Genomic DNA, 20,220 nt, shown 5'->3' with positions numbered 1-20,220 from the left:
TTCTGTAAATACTGAAAACATATTTTGGACTAAAACAGTGTACTTTACGTTTTCAAAACGAGAAAGCGTACTCTGGAAACTACGCTAGGGACTGCGGGTTCAATTTGGTGAAAATAGGGGGTCTCAAGCAATTTTACCCGCGAAGGGGTATCTTCTAATCCTGGCCACAGATCTGGAGATGGCGGCTTGGATCGGCTCTGGGGAAGGAAGAGAAGGGGGATCCGGCCGGCACAGTGACACCAACGGCAAGCTCCATGGCCGGCGGCGTGGAGGTCATCGGCGCACGCGGTTAGGGGCCTACGGGCCACGGTTCCAAGAACCAAGGGCACCGGGGAGTAGCGGGGGTTCTCGCAAACCCATCCAGGCCGATAAGGCGACCGGAGGGTGCGGCTGGCGAGGTGGTGGCCATGGCCGACGGCGAGAGCACACTGGCGCACATGGCTAAGTCTCTAGAAGCCATGAAACGAGAAATAAAATGCACGGGAGGAGAGAGGGGATCAAGGCGAAGCTCACAGTGGGGAGAAACGGGGTCCACGGCGGCTCGAAGACGGCGGTTCGCGCGGAGGGCGGACGGCGAATCCCAGCGACCTCGGCGCGGCGGTTTTCGGCGTCCACTTCTCGTGCGAGTGCGAAATGAGAGCGGGGATAGGCAGCAGGGGTGCACGCGGGGGTTCGACTCCTTTAAAACGAGGCCGAGGAGTGGGGCGACGCGCCCACGTCGCGAGGAGAGCGGGCGCGGGGCGGCGGTTGCTGCCTTGCGGCTTGACTGGCGCGGGCGGTTGCGGGAGAAGGAGGACGGCGCTGACACGCGAGGCTGGGCTCGTCAGCGGCTGCGGAGAGGGAAGGGCGACACGGCAGCGGTTGCTGGCGATGCTTGGCTGCGGCGCGGCGGCTTCGCACGAGCTGGGCCGGCCCAAGAACGGGAGGAGGGAAAGGCGAGCGGGCTGGCGCGGGGAGAAAGGCCAGCGGGCCGAAATGAGGAAGAGAAAGAGAAACTATTTCCATTTTTTTTCAAATACATTTTCCAATTGATTTTCAAATTGAATTTGAATTCATTTGAACTTTGAATCAAGACCAATCATCACAAAAATAAATATGCAGCAGCATGTATGCATCAAGAAGTTTTTATCCTTATGTTTGATATTAATTCCATAAAAAATATTATTTCCCTAGGTTCAATGCTCACAAAATGCTTAATAAATCATTTTATCTATTTTGGAAAAATGTAAATTTTTAGGGTATTACACGCCAGACCTCAGTCGCTCGTCCGCCGTGTCGAGGATTGCGTTCCGGCCGTACAGGCCCCACATCCACTTGACCAGGATGAAGTGCGCTCCGCCTTCCAGTAGGATCACAGGGCACAGGCTGGAGACAATCTCGAGGAGGACGATGCCGAAGCTGTAGACATCGGAGTAGGTGCTTGGGTGGTGCGTGTTGACGAATTATGGGTCGATGTATCCCGCGGTGCCCATCACGGTCCTGGTGGTGTGCCACCGCGCGCCGTGGTCGCCGAGCCTGGTGCCGAGCGACTCGTCCAGCATGACGTTGCTCGGCTTGATGTCGCCGTGCACCACGCATTGCTCCCACTCCGGATGGAGATATCGCAACGCGGAGCCCAAGCTGAGGATGATCTGGTACCTATGTATACAATAAAATCTATCAGCAAGAGGTGGACCATTTATATTATCTTATGAGCTTATAAAAAATGAATCTTAAAAATTCCTACGACAATCAGAAATATCCAACCATCTATTCGGCATACTGGATCTAATAATCGTCATCATTAACAATAATAGTTATTACATTTGTTCTATCTTCGAAAACATTACCCCACATCTGTACCATTATAAGATAGGCTAACTAAATTACCTACCTGCCATTGCAATAAAATAACCTAAAGCGAGTCTTAATATTCATCTAAAGAACAAGACAATATGAAAAATAATATAAAACAACCCCTAAATATGCATCTGAACTACCACCTCTACTATTAGAATTAACCTAAAGTACACCATGAATCTAAATTACGTACATCTGTCATTATTAAAAAAAATTCTCAAAGTACTTCAGTAATACTTCTAAATTACGCTCTTATATCATCATTAATATAGAAAAAGTCAACTCAAGTTATGCATGCATATATACGTGCCACTTTGCAAAACATATATATATACATATGCATGAAGCAATAAGCATGCCGATTTCCAAGCTAAAGCTAAGGTTTTAACCAAATGCATGTTGAGTACACATGTAAAATTCTATGCAAAAAGGTGGAAAATATTAATGGAATGAAAAACTATATAAAATAACTGGTAACTAAAGTCTACCACAAGAAGATAAAGATAAGAAAGTAGTTTTATTTGTATTCTATTATAATTAGCCTAAACGGTCATTTAGCCTATTTAAATGCCACGTGGTAGTTCCCCATTTCCATTCCATTTAATCGGCCATTTATCTCTTTTGAGTGGCCATTTTTTACTGTTTGGCCTGAATAATGGCTAAACAGTAGGTGATTGACTCTCTGCTAGGGATGAAACCGGATCAGAATCAGACGGATACCAGTGATCCTGCATTATGTCCCATATCCCATATTTTTTCTCAAATCTCAGAACCGGATACGGATCATTCAAATATTGATATCTATCTCATATATGTACCAATAAATCCGATTTTGAGTATTTAGATTCGGATACGGTCGGATATTAAATGTTCAGGATATCGAATATCCATATTGGGTTTTGACCCTTTCGGGACAAACGGATATCGGGAAATATCTGCCCCATTTTCATCCCTACTCTCTACCATTTAGTGTTTACGAAAATAGTGATTATAATACAAACACATGAGTGAATATCAACTTAACATAAGTCAAATACACCTGGAGGTGCGATGCAAATCGGGGAAATAAGAATAAGGACGGAAAAATAAATGAAACAATTATAGTTAATGCCTATCACAACATGACAAAAGAAAACAAAAGTATTTATAAGTATTATATTAGAATATATATATTAACATATGAGAGGTAAGTTTAACTAAACATATGCCTAACAATCATCAAGATGTGATGCAAAGTGGATAATTATGAATTGTGACGGAAAATTATATAGAGTAGTTGGTATAACTAAAGTCTATCTATCACAACGCTATACAGCTAAGAAAGTATCCACATGAGTATTATTATGTTAGGATATTAACAAATTAGAGAATGCAATGATTGACGATTTGATTAGCTGCAGGCCACAAATTTATACATAAATCTCTAATACTTATATGTATTAAAATTAGTGACTCTTGAGGCAACATGTGTTACATCCATGTTAATCTTTATGAGACGTGCTCGAAAAAATAAATTATAAAAGTTCTCACAAAAATAGAAACAACTGGCGATCAACTCAACAGACTGCAATCACAATCACAATCACCCACCACTACTAACTCTCCAATCTGAAGTAACTCTCAAATTTATATCTAAAATAGCCACCTCAGTCATTATTAAAAATAACCTAAAGTAATCTTAACAACAACATGATGAAAACTAATTAAAGAAGCCTCAAAATTTGCAACTAATTACTTACATCTACCATGATTTAAAATAGCATAAATTAACCCTCCATATTTGCATCTAAATTGTCTGCCATTTTTACAAAAATATCCCAAAGTATTTATATGTGTGCTTCTAAATTATAAATTTCTACCATCATTCACATATAAAAAACTAACTCAAGACACACATGCATTAAGCGTGGCATCATTTACATCACATATGCATATATATTTGACGTCAAACACACAGTTTAAGCCAAAATTTCAACTAAACACATATTAAATAAACGTGGAGATGTGATGCAAGGGGACAAACTACAAATATGGATAAAAAAATATAGAGTAATTTTGGTAACAAGAAATTATTACAATAGGACAAAATTAAAGAAGGATGTACTGTATCTATATAAACGTGGACAAATTAGAGGAGCAAATATAAACAACTTTAATTTCATAACCATGGGGCCGGCCGGAGTGCTGAGTTTATCCATGAATCTTCTAACACTTTATATGTCGTTTATTATTACTAGTCTATGCATGATAATTAACTACTTGGATGATTACATGTTTTATTTTAGCTTTCTGGCCGCGTCAGAAAGATCTCGCTGTCGCTGCTGTGGAGATGCCTGTCGAGGCTGCCTTTGGCCACCAGCTCGTAGACAAGCAGGAGGCCGTTGCGACGACTGTCGCACCAACCCAAGAGCTGCACGAGGTTGCGATGCTTGAGCCGGCTGATGATCCTCACCTCTGCTTCGAACTCCTTCCTCCCCATGCTTGAAACGGCGAGCTTACCCCGGTAGACGCTTCCGAAGCCACCACGACCAAGCTTCTCGTCCTCGGCGAAGTTGTTGGTGGCCGCTAGCAGCCACTCCTCTCTCCAGCTCGGCCCTGTCGTCATCTTGTTGTTCGTAGTCGCTGTCGCTGCTTGCGTTTGGTATTCCTTCCGATCTTCTTCTTCTATTGCGTTTCTGCCATACGAGGAAGGCCAGCAAAGCTGCACACGCCAAGAGAAATAGCAGAGGCGCTAAAGCATATGTTAGCAGGACTACTCTCTGGGGATGCTTTTGCTGCTTTGGTTCCAGAGTAGATGCAAATGACCATGACAGTATCTGGTGCTCCTCGCCGGGGTTGCCAGTTGTCGCACCCGGTTTTAAGAACAAAACCAGATACACACTATATGTGAGCCCAGAAAGTCAAATCTCACATATAGCTACAAATAAAGGTAATATCAAAAGACAGTGCTTAAATACATAGCGTAATAGTATAAAGATTATAACCTCAGAGTATAGACAGCGTAAAGACAACTCCGATCTTCAGGCGAAGACTCCAAATCCACAGGGACAACTGACTGGTTGACCACAAGCCTAATTCCTCCAAACTCTAACAATCTGGTACCCATCCGGGATTTTTATCCAAATAATTGAAAATAAAGCAAGCTTAAGTACATGTCGTACTCAACAAATATAACATAGGGTTCATGAGGCTCAAAAGGTTGACACTGGTTTAACTGCGATTAGCTTTTAATGAGTCATCTTTTAGCAATTGAGTAGCAACAAGTATTATCCACAAGCCCATGAACACATGATCAGGTAAACATGAATAATGAATAGCATAAACAATTAACCATTAGTGAGCATCTTCATCATCCATGTCATTAGTGTTCATCATCTATTTCGTAAATGTTCCAAGACCGCTCGTGACCGTGAGCACGGCTGATATACCAGTTTTACACTCTGCAGAGGTTGTACACTTTTACTGTGAGTCGTGATTTACCCTTTTGCCCGAGGTGATCAGCCTCTTGACCCACTACCAAGGAAGGTCGACAGGGTTCACTATGAAGCCTTTCAAAGGTTCGTCTAACAAGTTAGGGCCATTAGATTCACTCGGCAAATAGATGTAGAGCCCCCCTTCCCGATGGCACATTGACGCGCAGCCTATACACATGGGGATAGCGGCCGCCCTATACCCGATTCAGCAAGTCATTCTTACGCCAATAAAGGTAACCACTAACAAGCTAGAAAAGGTCCTCATACTGAGCTAAAGCCAGAGCCATGTAGCCCTCACAGCTGTACTGTAAGTCCCGGATGATCACTTACAGATAAGTCCATAGGGAGAGGAATCTAGAGCACCATAAAACAGCCCAATGCTCTAGTCCCCTTGTTCCATGTTGCTAGAAAGCATCTTTTAATGTTTATTGCATATACCATTAGTCAAGTTACAAGGTCATGGTCTTTAATTGAGCACTAGCATCATACTACCCAATGCAATACCCCATAGGTAACAAGGCACAAGTACAAAAGACTAGGATATCCTTAGTGGTAGTCAAGGTAGACACATGCAGTATGAATTAAATGATTAACAGTGAATAGGCAACAAGGATGGTCCCATGCTATACTTTCCTTAAAACACCAATCCTTAGGTAAGCTTTAATCTTCAGCGTTCTTCTTCTTCTTCTTGATCACCACGTATATGTCATCGACTGGACGAAATCATAAAGCACCACACAAGCATCCATGAAATCATACACGAAGCAAACAATAGATCTAAATTAGAATAGTACACCAACCATAGAAAAATAAGTGAAAGTTTGAAATACGATTCTACACATCGCTACGAACACACAGACGCGAAGAGCACGCTAATCGGAGCTACGGTGAAAAAGATACATCTACCGAAAGATCTACTCATAAAACTATTAGTTTCATGTGTTTTAATTATATAAAAACATATATAGGATATTTTATAGAATGGCTTGCTTGTGTGGAGGTGGGCTGTGCGGAGCGGGCGCGGGAGATGGGCTGGCGCGCGCTGGGCCAAAGGGAGGGAAACGGCCGAGCTAGGCTGGTGCTGGGCTAGTAGGCCGAAAGGGAAGAGGGAGAGAGGAAGAAATAATTTTCCTTTTTCCAAATCTTTTCCATTATGTTTCCAAATTCAAATCCAAATGCAAACCAAATCAAATTCGAATATGATTTGAAATATACTTTTTAATTCAAATAAAATTGAGACAATTTTGGTAAGTTCTCCAAAAATAAATTTTACCCTTTTTAAATTCTTTTATTTTCAAATTCTCTTTTTCTTTCTTTTCTTTTTCTTCAAAGCCATTTTTAAGTTCTTTCCAAAAGCAATTTGTAACACCCTAAATTTGCATTTTCTAGAAATAGCCAAATTGATTTATTTAAGCAATTTTGGTGAGCATTGAAATATAGGAAACAAATAATTTTTATAAAACTAAAATCAAATATAAGATTAAGATTAGCTACAAGTGATTACATGCTGCTGCATATTTATTTTTTGTGATGAATGGTTTTGATTCAAATTCCAAATGAATTCAAAATCTAACTGAAAATGAAATTTGGAAAATCATTGGAAAAAGGAAAAGAATTCTTTTTTTCTTCTCCCCCTCCTTCCTTGTATTCGGCCCGCTGGCCCCTCTCCCTTTTTTCCCCGCTCGGCCCAGCACCACAGCACCAGCCCAGCTCTCCCCTTTCCCCGCCAACCGCCAGCCCAGCCGCGCGCCTCGGCCGCTTGGCCCAGCAGCCGCGCCAACCCAGCAAGCCACGCCAGGCAACCGCCGTGCCTCCCCCGCGCCCAGCCGCTGACCGCCTGGCCCCACCTGTCGGCGCCGCCCCCAACCTCCCGCTCGCCCCGCGCCTGTCAATCGCGAAGCCGCAACCGCCACACATGATCGGCGTCGTGGGAGCACCCCCCCCCCTCGCGCCCTTGCCTCTACAAAAGGAAGCCGAGGCCGTCCCTGCATCCGCTGCTGCTTTTCCCCGCTCCCTCTCGCGTCGCCGTGCCTATGAGAACCGCCGCCCCGAGGTCTCCGAGCTCCGCCGTCCGCCTCTGCGTGAACCTCCGTCACCGAGCCGCCTCCGCTCCGGTTTTCACCGCGGTGAGCATCGCCGTACTCTCCCCACTCCTCCCATGCTTTTCGTTTCTCGTTTCTTGGCTTCTCGAGCCTTGGCCGCGAGCTCCGCGAGCCATGGTCGTCGGCCATGGCGGCCACCGTGCTACCAGCCGTTCCCGACCGCCGTAACGGCATGGCCGCGACCCCCTTCCTCCCCCGCGTCCCCCAGTGCACTCGGCTTTCCGTTTGGCGAACCCTAGCCCCCCTAACCGAGCTCACCGGTGAGATTTCGCCGCCGGCCATGGCGCCTGGCCATCTGGGGCACTGTTCCGGCCAGCCCCCCCTTGTTCTCCTCTTCGGTTTAATCTCAACCGCCTATCGCGAGATCAATGGCCACCAGTGGAAGATACCCTTTCGCGTGGCTTTTTTCAAAAGAGTCCCTGGACTTTTCTAAGTCCTAACCCGCAGTCCAAAGCGTATTTCCCCGAATGCGCAATCCCGTTTGGAAAGCGTAAACTCCACGGCTTAAGTCAAAAATACGTTTTCAGTATTTACAGAAATGCCATTTGAACTGTTTCGCTTATAAAATTGTCGTTTTAGCTCCGAATTGATCCATTCAAATCGCGTTAGCTTCGTAATTTCATAAGCTACATGTTAGAACTACTGTTAGTCAAGTTTGGAACTTTTTAATTTCATGATTAGATTTAATTAAATATATGGCTATAGGAAAACCCGTTTAAATCATAACTTTCGCTATTTAGCTCCGATTTTCGTGAACTTTGCGTTGACGTGATCGTAGCGAGACGTAGAATATGTTTACAAACATTTCATCTTGTTTTCAATACTGTTGGTGTACTATTCTAATGATAGAAATGTTTGCTTTGCATGAATGCTTTTGGAATGTTGTATGTTGCTGTGTTGGTTGCGTTCAGACGGTGAGGAAAACGTGGGAGACCAAGAACTCTTCGATGACCAGCAGGACCAGCACGAGTTTGTGAAGCAAGGCAAGTATAACATGGGCCTTCCTTGATGTCCTATTTCACTTTAATCAATTACTCATTTGCATGTGTCTAATTTTGATACCCGTAAGGACATCCTAGTGATTGTTTATCCTGTTCCTTGTCTCCTATGGGTTAAATGCATATGGGTAGATTGCTAGTGCTCTAACTGAACTTGATATACATGTTGATGAATGATACTATGGAACAAAGTGAGTAACATGATTTATAACAACTGTTCCATAGGGCAAAAGTGCAAATGACCTTTGTTCATGTTGCTCCCGGCCCTCCATAAGGACTTATCTGTCGGCAAAAGCTGGGACTGACAGTGCAACCGGGAGAGTCATATGGCTCTGACTTTAGCTCAGTAATAGGACCTTTCCTAGCTGGTTAGAGGTTACCTTTTTGGCGCAAATGGGGCTTGCCACTTTGGGTATAGGGCTGCCTCTGTTCCTATGAGTATAGCCACGATGGATTTGTGCCATAGGAAAGGGGGGTCCCTACATCTGCCTGCCAAGGAAACCTAGCGGCCCTAACTTGTTAGGGAAACCTATGAAATGGCTTCATAGTGTACCCTGCCCGCTCACCTTGGTAGTGACATAGGAGTAATTAACCCGGGCATATGGGGATCACGACTCGCGGTGAATGTGCACCACATCTGCAGAGGGTAACAAACTGTTATAACAGCCGTGCTCACGGTTACGAGCAGCCCGGAAAACTCACAGAATAACTGGTTACTTGTTGATGATCATTTAAAGTTGTTCAATGATAATATATGGTACACTTGACCCCGATAAATGTTCTTATGGGAATTAAATGGGAGCTTAAGCATAACTTGATAATACTTGAGAATAAAAGCTTGACCTATTAAAAATGCTAACTGCAGTAAACCAGAGTCTATCCTTTTTGAGCTTCATAACCCCATGTTAGCTTGCTAAGTACGGAATGTACTTACACTTGTTTATTTTCTTTACTTGGATAAAAATCCCGGATGGGTAACAGATGACAACGGGTATGAGGAATTCTCGGAGGATTTTTAGGCTTGTAGTCAACCAGTTGACCTTCCCTGTGATGAAGCCCATGAGAGTATATTATCTTTTCATTTTTTTCCGCTATGATGTATAAGACTAAGTTTTATTATAACTCTGATGTATGAGACACCGTGATGATACTTTATGTAATTTGTCAGCTTGTGTGTGTGATTGATTTCTGGGCACATACGAGTTTTGTGCATTCAATTTTATCCTTAAAATTGGGTGTGACAAATTGGTATCAGAGCCAGGTTGACTGTAGGACGCAAGCCTAGTTAGAAAAAGGTCGTTTTAGCATCTTTGCTCCTCTGGTTTCTTGCTTACTGACTTATTCTTGTTATTTTATTAAAACATTTATGCTTTTCATACCTTAATCTATTATTTAAAATTGTTGGTTCTAATTCTATCTCACTTTAAATCTATAGATGTCTCATAATCCGAAGACTGCTCGACTCAGCACCGCCGGCTATCGTGCCATGTTCACCCCGCGTGCCCCATCGGCGGAGAGGGAGATTGTGATCATCTCCGATGACGAGGAGATGGCTACACTGACGCCTACACCTGCTCCTACACCAGTCACTGTGCCTGTCTATCCTGTGGTAGCTACACCTGAGGAGTCGACGGCTACTTCCCCTACCCCTGCACCCTCCCCAGCTACCCCCGTGGAGGACGAGGAGATTGGCTGGAAGTGCAAGTACTACTTCAAGCCAGCTCCAGAGACAGCCTACTACCACACTCTCCTCACTCACGTGCTGGACGACTACTACCCCGACTTGCACGCCTCCATCAGCTACCACTGCGCCGAGTACCAGCATCCATTAGAGGCTACCTTTTGGAAGGTAGAGCTAGTGGTCACCGCTTGGAACGATATCAAGAATGGACATGAGGTGGAGACTGTCCACTGTGCCCCTGCCAAGAGAGCCCATGCTTTGGATGGCATGGAGGATGCAGCACAGAATGCCTACATCCACTACCATGGTCGTCGCTTTGAGGCCATGAGGGAGGATCGCTTCAGGTTCCTTCCTCGAAATGATCATGAGGGTGTTTGGCAGGTTTTGGCTCCACCAGAGAATGACCCAACTCTGGAGGCAACGGTGCAGCATGTCCACGCTATGCAGGGAGTGGATGATGAAGTCAAAGGAGAACTGCGTGCATCTCAGAGGGCGCAGAGACGTCTTCAGAAACAAGTGGATGAACTTCGAGCACAACTTGGGCAGCCTTCCATCTACAAGAAGAAGCGCCGGTCCTTCACCATGATTGACACCGCTCCATAGGTGTTAGGTGCCTTGATCTAGATTACCACGTCGTTAGTTCGTGTTCCTATTTAGTCTTGTTGGTCTTGTGAACTTGGTTGATTAGATGTTTAATTTGTGAACTTGGTTGATTTGGTATTTTGCTTGATTGCTGGAAGTTTGTGGGCATGTCCACAACTTCCTTAGTTTGGAACTTTAAATTTAGAATGAAATCTTAATGCAGATGTTTCGCTTTATCTTATCTCTGCTGTGCTGATTTTCTGGAGCAGCCTGTGTTCTTTATCTGGTATCTCGAAATCTGGGATGATAAAAATTCTGAAATTTTTGTGGAGATAACTAGACCTCTGTATCTTTCAAGTGTCTTTGGAATCAAGTCAATAGCTATTCAGGTTTGTGAGATCTAGCTGACTCAAGTTGATGTTCCTGCGCTGTCTGGAACTCAGAACAGTTTCGGTTTAGCTCTACTTTTGACTATGTGTGAGTCCGAATCTGTAAAAGTGGTCTAAATGAAAGTTGTAGCTGATGTCCTAAGCTTTCTAACGAATCTTGGTGCGCCTCTGTTGGATCTCTGAAACTCGAGTTATAACAGTTTTACTGAACTGCTGAATTTGAATCTTGTCTAGAAAATTATCAGCATTGTTTCTTATCTTTTGTAAGCTCTCTATAATTGGAAAAATCTCTAAATTTTGCACATTTGTTGGAAAACAGATGGCCGCAAGAGGAGGAAGAGGCAGAGGTCGTGGTCGTGGGTGTGATGCTCTTATAAATCCACCACCGCCACCTGTGACCATGGAACAGATATTGGGAATGCAAGCGCAACTCATGCAAGCTATGATGCAGCGCTTGAACAATGAACCTGCAAGAGGGCCACCGCCTGTCCAGGTTAGAGATAAGCGTGGAGAGTTTATGAAAGGTCGTCCACCGGTGTTCACCCATGCCTCAGACCCTATGGAGGCCGATGATTGGTTGCGTGCTGTGGAGAAACAACTGAATATAGCACAATGCAACGACCTTGAGAAGGTGTTGTACGCTTCCGGGCAACTCCAAGGAGCTGCTCAGGATTGGTGGGAATCATTCCAGTTTGGACGTCCCAACAATGCTCCTGCTATCACTTGGCAGGAATTCAAGGACAGTTTCCGGTCATACCATATTCCTGATGGACTAGTGGAACTGAAGCAGGAAGAATTCAGATCTCTCAAGCAAGGATCAATGACTGTGGCGGAGTATCGGGACAAGTTCGCACAACTATCACGCTACGCTCCTAATGATGTAGCGGATGACAAGGATAAGCAACGCCGTTTCCTCAAGGGACTCTATGATGGACTGCAGCTCCAGCTGATGTCTAATACTTATCCTAACTTCCAGTCTTTGGTGAATCGCGCAATCATGATTGATGATAAGCGCAAGGAGATGGAAGCTAAGAAGAGAAGGCTCCAAGGGCAAGCTTCTGGAAGCAACACTCGCCCACGTGCTTATCCCCAGCAAGGTTTCCAGTAGAGGAATCAAGGACCAACTCACCAGGGAAACCGTGGTCAGTATCCTCAGCGGAACCAGTTCCAGCAACGCCCTCAGTATCAGCAACAGTTTGGAAATTAGCGTCCCCCGCAACAGACCAGCAATCCTGCATCACGCCAGGGAGTGCCTAACAATGCTCCTGTGAAGAGTGGTGCACCCAACAATCCCAATGCCTGTTACCGATGTGGAGAAGTAGGTCACTATGCTCATCGGTGTCCTAAGAAGCAGAACCAGCAAGCACCTCAGAGCCAGACCAACAATCAAAAGTTCAACGGCCGACCACCTCTCATAGCGAAGGTGAACTATGTGTCATCTGATGCAGCTCAGGAGACGCCTGAGGTCATGCTGGGTACGTTCAGCGTCAACTCTATTTCTGCTACCATACTTTTTTATTCTGGTGCTTCGCATTCCTTTATCTCCCAAGCTTTTGTTAGAATGCATAGCATACCTTTGTGTGCCATGAAAAATCCTATACTAGTGAATTCCCCGGGAGGTAGTATGCCCGCTTCTTATTGGAGCCCCTCAACTAGCATTTCCTTAAGGGGGTAGACTTCAAAGTGAAGCCTATTGTGTTGAGAACAGTGGGAATCGATCTTATTCTGGGAATGGATTGGATGAAACAACACCGAGCAGTGATTCAGTGTCAGGAGAAATCTATGGTTGTGACATCACTCAATGGAGATAGAATCTGTGTAGAAGTGGTAGTGCAAGCTCAGCCTACAGCCACAGTGAACCAGCTAGATGGTGAAGTCAATGAACAAGATTGTGTCGTGGAGGAGTTCTCGGATGTCTTCCCCGATGACTTGCCAGGTATGCCACCTGACCGAGACATTGAATTCATTATTGAATTATTACCTGGAACTGCACCAATAGCTAAACGTCCATATAGAATGGGAGTTAATGAATTAGAAGAGCTTAAGAAACAACTAAAAGAGTTGCAAGAAAAAGGTTTCATACGCCCCAGTTCTTCCCCATGGGGGGCACCTGTGATCTTTGTGGATAAGAAGGATGGTAGTCAACGGATGTGTGTGGATTACCGCTCACTTAATGAGGTTACCATCAAGAATAAATACCCTTTGCCTAGGATTGATGATTTGTTTGATCAGTTGAGAGGAGCTCATGTGTTCTCCAAGATTGATCTCCGATCTAGTTATCATTAGCTTAAGATTCAGAACTCGGACATACCCAAGACAACATTCACTACACGGTATGGACTATATGAGTATACCGTTATGTCTTTTGGATTGACCAATGCACCTGCATACTTCATGTATCTGATGAATAAGGTGTTCATGGAGTTTCTGGATAAATTTATGGTAGTATTCATAGATGACATACTAATATTCTCCAAGACTGAAGAAGAACATGCGGAACACATAAGGTTGGTCTTGCAAAAGCTTAGAGAACATAAATTGTACGCTAAGCGGAGCAAGTGTGAGTTTTGGTTAAAGGAAGTCTCTTTTCTGGGTCATGTTGTCTCCAATGGTGGAATAGCAGTGGATCCAGGCAAAGTGCAAGATGTACTGAATTGGAAACCACCAACAACTATAAGTGAGATTCGTAGCTTTTTGGGATTAGCTGGATATTACCGAAGGTTCATTGAATGTTTTTTTCCAAGCTAGCCAAGCCCATGACAGCTCTGTTGGAAAAGAATGCTAAGTATGTATGGTCGGATAAATGTCAGGCAAACTTTGAAGAGCTAAAGAAGAGATTGACTACAGCTCCAGTATTAATCTTGCCTGATTTAAGCAAGAACTTCTCTATATATTGTGATGCATCCCGTTTGGGTCTTGGATGTGTGCTTATGCAAGAAGGAAGAGTGGTTGCATATGCATCTAGACAACTAAGGAAGCATGAGTTGAATTATCCTACTCATGACTTGGAATTGACAGCTGTGGTTCATGCTTTGAAGATTTGGAGACATTATCTGATTGGACATAAGAGTGATATCTATACTGATCATAAGAGTTTGAAGTATATCTTTACCCAATCAGATCTGAATCTAAGACAACGTCGTTGGTTGGAATTGATCAAAGACTATGATTTGGAAGTGCATTATCACCCGAGAAAGGCAAGCGTCGTAGCTGATGCACTTAGCAGAAAGAGCTATGCCAATGGGCTTCAGATAACATCTATGTCAGCAGAGTTGTGTGCGGAAATGGAGTATCTCAACTTGAGCCTAGTCACTAATGCAATGGAATTGGTGATAGAACCTACATTGGCGCAGGAGATACGTAAAAGGACAATTGGAGGATGAAAAACTTAAGGAGATAGCAGAGAATGTAGTACTTGGAAAGGCACCCGGATTTAGAATAGATGAGAATGGCACTCTTTGGTTCGGAAAAAGGATATGTGTACCTGAAGTGAAAGCTATTCGTGATGCAATTCTGCAAGAGGCCCATGAGTCTGCTTATTCTATACATCCCGGAAGTACCAAGATGTACTTGGATCTCAAGGAGAAGTATTGGTGGTATGGTTTGAAGAGAGATATGGCAGAATATGTGGCTTTGTGTGACACTTGTCAAAGAGTGAAAGCTGAGCATCAAAGACCTGCAGGGTTACTACAACCAATGAAGATCCCTGAATGGAAATGGGAAGAAGTTGGTATGGACTTTATTGTAGGATTACCCTGCACTCAAAGAGGTTATGATTCAATATGGGTAATAGTGGATCGACTCACCAAGGTTGCTCACTTTTTACCAGTCAAGACTACCTATAATGGTGCAAGATTAGCAGAGTTGTACATGGAAAAAATAGTGTGCTTACATGGTGTTCCCAAGAAAATTGTGTCGGATAGAGGCACCCAATTTACATCACAATTCTGGCATAAAGTGCATAGATCCTTGGGGACAAAGTTGAATTTCAGTTCTGCTTACCACCCGCAAACTGATGGACAGACTGAAAGGATCAACTAGATTTTGGAAGATATGTTGAGATCCTGTGCACTTCAGTATGGTGATAGTTGGGATAAGAGTCTGCCTTACGCAGAGTTCTCGTACAACAATAGTTATCAGAAGAGCCTCAAGATGGCACCTTTCAAGGCGTTGTATGGACGTAAGTGTAGAACGCCTTTGTTCTGGAATCAGACTGGAGAAACTCAAGTGTTTGGTCCTGATGTCCTTAGAGACGCGGAAGAACAAGTGAGAATGATTAGAGACAATTTGAGAGTAGCTCAGTCCCGATAGAAGAGTTACGCTGATACCCGCAGAAGAGAGCCGACCTTCGAGATTGGTGATTATGTGTACTTAAAAGTGTCACCAATGAGAAGTGTGAGAAGATTCAATATGAAGGGAAAGTTAGCACCAAGGTATATAGGACCTTTTAAGATCCTAGAGAGACGTGGAGAGGTAGCTTATCAGTTGGAACTGCCTGAGAGCTTGTCCGGTGTGCACGACGTGTTCCATGTTTCCCAGTTAAAAAAGTGTCTGAGGGTACCAGAAGAACAAATTCCTTTGGAAGAACTTGCTGTCAAGGAAGATCTTACTTATGAAGAGTATCCGATAAAGATCTTGGAAACTGCCGAAAGAGTTACGAGAAGCCGAACAGTAAAGATGTGCAAGGTGCAGTGGAATTGTTATACAGAGGATGAGGCTACTTGGGAAAGAGAAGAGGATCTGAGAAAGACTTATCCCCAACTGTTTGAGTAAGCAATCACCTGAATCTCGAGGACGAGATTCATCTTAAGGGGGGTAGAATTGTAACACCCTAAATTTGCATTTTCTAGAAATAGCCAAATTGATTTATTTAAGCAATTTTGGTGAGCATTGAAATATAGGAAACAAATAATTTTTATAAAACTAAAATCAAATATAAGATTAAGATTAGCTACAAGTGATGCATACATGCTGCTGCATATTTATTTTTTGTGATGAATGGTTTTGATTCAAATTCCAAATGAATTCAAAATCTAACTGAAAATGAAATTTGGAAAATCATTGGAAAAAGGAAAATAATTCTTTTTTTCTTCTCCCCCTCCTTCCTTGTATTCGGCCCGCTGGCCCCTCTCCCTTTTTTTCCCCGCTCGACCCAGCACCACAGCGCCAGCCCAGCTCTCCCCTTTCTCCAACAACCGCCGGCCCAGCCGCGCGCCTCGGCCGCTCGGCCCAGCAGCCGCGCCAGCCCAGCAAGCCGCGCCAGGCAACCGCCGCGCCTCCCCCGCGCCCAGCCGCTGACCGCCTGGCCCCACCTGTCGGCGCCGCCCCCAAGCTCCCGCTCGCCCCGCGCCTATCAATCGCGAAGCCGCAACCGCCGCCCACGATCGGCGTCGTGGGAGCGCCCCCCCCCCCTCGCGCCCTTGCCTCTACAAAAGGAAGCCGAGGCTGTCCCCGCATCCGCTGCTGCTTTTCCCCGCTCCCTCTCGCGTCGCCGTGCCCGTGAGAATCGCCGCCCCGAGGTCTCCGAGCTCCGCCGTCCGCCTCCGCGTGAACCTCCGTCACCGAGCCGCCTCCGCTCTGGTTTTCACCGCGGTGAGCATCGCCGTACTCTCCCCTCTCCTCCCATGCTTTTCGTTTCTCGTTTCTTGGCTTCTCAAGCCTTGGTCGCGAGCTCCGCGAGCCATGGTCGCCGGCCATGGCGGCCACCGTGCTACTAGCCGTTCCCGGCCACCATAACGGCATGGCCGCGACCCCCTTCCTCCCCCGCGTCCCCCGGTGCACTCGGCTTTCCGTTTGGTGAACCCTAGCCCCCCTAACCGAGCTCACCGGTGAGATTTCGCCACCGGCCATGGCGCTTGGCCGTCTGGGGCACTATTCCGGCCAGCCCCCCCTTGTTCTCGTCATCGGTTTAATCTCAACCGCCCATCGCGAGATCAACGGCCACCAGTGGAAGATACCCTTTCGCGTGGCTATTTTCAAAAGAGTCCCTGGACTTTTCTAAGTCCTAACCCGCAGTCCAAAGCGTATTTCCCCGAATGCGCAAACCCGTTTGGAAAGCGTAAACTCCACGGCTTAAGTCAAAAATACGTTTTCAGTATTTACAGAAATGCCATTTGAACTGTTTCGCTTATAAAATTATCGTTTTAGCTCCGAATTGATCCATTCAAATCGCGTTAGCTTCCTAATTTCATAAGCTACATGTTAGAACTACTGTTAGTCAAGTTTGGAACTTTTTAATTTCATGATTAGATTTAATTAAATATATGGCTATAGGAAAACCCGTTCAAATCATAACTTTCGCTATTTAGCTCCGATTTTCGTGAACTTCGCGTTGACGTGATCGTAGCGAGACGTAGAATATGTTTACAAACATTTCATCTTGTTTTCAATACTGTTGGTGTACTGTTCTAATGATAGGAATGTTTGCTTTGCATGAATGCTTTTGGAATGTTGTATGTTGCTGTGTTGGTCGCGTTCAGACGGTGAGGAAAACGTGGGAGACCAAGAACTCTTCGACGACCAGCAGGACCAGCACAAGTTTGTGAACCAAGGCAAGTATAACATGGGCCTTCCTTGATGTCCTATTTCACTTTAATCAATTACTCATTTGCATGTGTCTAATTTTGATACCCGTAAGGACATCCTAGTGATTGTTAATCCTGTTCCATGTCTCCTATGGGTTAAATGCATATGGGTAGATTGCTAGTGCTCTAACTGAACTTGATATACATATTGATGAATGATACTATGGAACAAAGTGAGTAACATGATTTATAACAACTGTTCCGTAGGGCAAAAGTGCAAATGACCTTTGTTCATGTTGCTCCCGGCCCTCCATAAGGACTTATCTATCGGCAAAAGCTGGGACTGACAGTGCAACCGGGAGAGTCATATGGCTCTGACTTTAGTTCAGTAATAGGACCTTTCGTAGCTGGTTAGAGGTTACCTTTTTGGCGCAAATGGGGCTTGCCACTTTAGGTATAGGGCTGCCTCTGTTCCTATGAGTATAGCCGCGATGGATTTGTGCCATAGGAAAGGGGGGGTCCCTACATCTGCCTGCCAAGGAAACCTAGCGGCCCTAACTTGTTAGGGAAACCTATGAAATGGCTTCATAGTGTACCCTGCCCGCTCACCTTGGTAGTGACATGGGAGTAATTAACCCGGGCATATGGGGATCACGACTCGCGGTGAATGTGCACCACCTCTGCAGAGGGTAACAAACTGTTATAACAGCCGTGCTCACGGTTACGAGCGGCCCGGAAAACTCACAGAATAACTGGTTACTTGTTGATGATCATTTAAAGTTGTTCAATGATAATATATGGTACACTTGACCCCGATAAATGTTCTTATGGGAATTAAATGGGAGCTTAAGCATAACTTGATAATACTTGAGAATAAAAGCTTGACCTATTAAAAATGCTAACTGCAGTAAACCAGAGTCTATCCTTTTTGAGCTTCATAACCCCATGTTAGCTTGCTAAGTACGGAATGTACTTACACTTGTTTATTTTCTTTACTTGGATAAAAATCCCGGATGGGTAACAGATGACAACGGGTATGAGAAATTCCCAGAGGATTTTTAGGCTTGTGGTCAACCAGTTGACCTTCCCTGTGATGAAGCTCACGAGAGTATATTATCTTTTCATTTTTTTTCCGCTGTGATGTATAAGACTAAGTTTTATTATAACTCTGATGTATGAGATACCGTGATGATACTTTATGTAATTTGTCAGCTTTTGTGTGTGATTGATTCCTGGGCACACACGAGTTTTGTGCATTCAATTTTATCCTTAAAATTGGGTGTGACACAATTCAAATCATTTTTTTGAAGTTTTAAATCAAAACCACTCAACCAATAAATTAAATGCAAGGACATGCATGCACAAACATGTTGCTAAACCTTATGATGAATTTTAATTTAATAAAAAATTTTATTTTCCTAGGTTTTCATGGGCACAAAAATTCCAACTTAGATCTTTTTAGCTCTATTTTTAAAAATTCAAATTTTAGGGTGTTACACCAGTAGACGCGGAGAAGCCGACGGTGACGTACTCTGGCAGGTAGCTCCTCAGATCAATGGTCGTGTTGACGTAGGAGGATGTGCCGTTGATGTTGAGCTCGACGGCCAGAAACTTGGTGACATTCTCGTACGTCACGGTCGCCACCATCTCATGACCGGACGTGAGGTTCCTGGTCGGCGAGGTGGTGTCCGTGGATGCCGTGGAGTTGATGGAGTTGATGTCGATGCCCACATGGCTGCTGCTGATATCAGCATTTTCCGGATTCAGATAGGCGTCGAACTCGACCGCGACGATAGTGTTGTCGCCGGTGCCGTTGGTGTTGTGCGGGAGGAGGCCCAAGCTGCCCCCCGAGCTGTCAACGGGGATGTCTGACCCGACGTGCCCGAGGAAGAAGGCTATCACGTCGCCAGGCCCCGGATACGTGCTCGTGTACAGATTGATCTGGAACTCGAAGGTAGTATTGAAGCTGGCCATCTCGCCGGTAGCCGCGTCCCATAGCAGCACTGGCTGCGCGTACGTGGCACGACCGGTGCTGTATCTCGGCTTGTCCCTTACGTTTGGCGTCACGAGGAGGCCGATATCTGGAGTGAGGTTCGCGTCGCTTGTGCAGATTACCAACCGATCGAGATCAGATGGGCTTTGGGCTGGGGTGAAGCTAAGGTTGAAGGAGAGCGAGCTAGCGCGACGGAAATGGATGGCGGCCGGCATCAAGAAGCAGTAGTAGAGGCACGAGGACAAGACGAGGAAGGAGGGACGAGAGCTCAGTCTCACTGCGGCCATGGTTATGTGATGTGTGTTGGGAAGAAAGATGATCACACACACACACACACACACACACACACACACACACACACACACACACACACACACACACACACACACACACATATATATATATATATATATATATATATATATATATATATATATATATTGAACGCGTAAGAGTATATACCAACTACGGAGTACTCTATGACTACACTATCATTATAGAGTAATGGCGAGCCGACTTTTGAGGTGGTTTCCTGCGAAGAATCTTCCTAGCTAGTGACACTGGCCCAGACAGCGAGAAAGCACAAAGACTTGACCAAAGCATCCTCGGAAACACACAAACAGCCCTACCAGTGGCAAT

The 20,220-nt window shown here is 44.9% G+C and overlaps 1 pseudogene; it reads right to left on the bottom strand.

Annotated features, from left to right (window-relative positions):
• Positions 1–1,241: 1,241 nt before the first annotated feature.
• On the bottom strand, positions 1,242–19,868 carry LOC136533536 (L-type lectin-domain containing receptor kinase IX.1-like; annotated as a pseudogene).
• Positions 19,869–20,220: the final 352 nt, after the last annotated feature.

This window comes from Miscanthus floridulus, unplaced genomic scaffold (genome assembly GCF_019320115.1).
Source record: "Miscanthus floridulus cultivar M001 unplaced genomic scaffold, ASM1932011v1 fs_910_2, whole genome shotgun sequence".
In the NCBI taxonomy this organism is placed as follows: domain Eukaryota; kingdom Viridiplantae; phylum Streptophyta; class Magnoliopsida; order Poales; family Poaceae; genus Miscanthus; species Miscanthus floridulus.
Note: the sequence above shows the minus strand (reverse complement) of the source record. Positions and strands in the feature narration are given on the sequence as shown.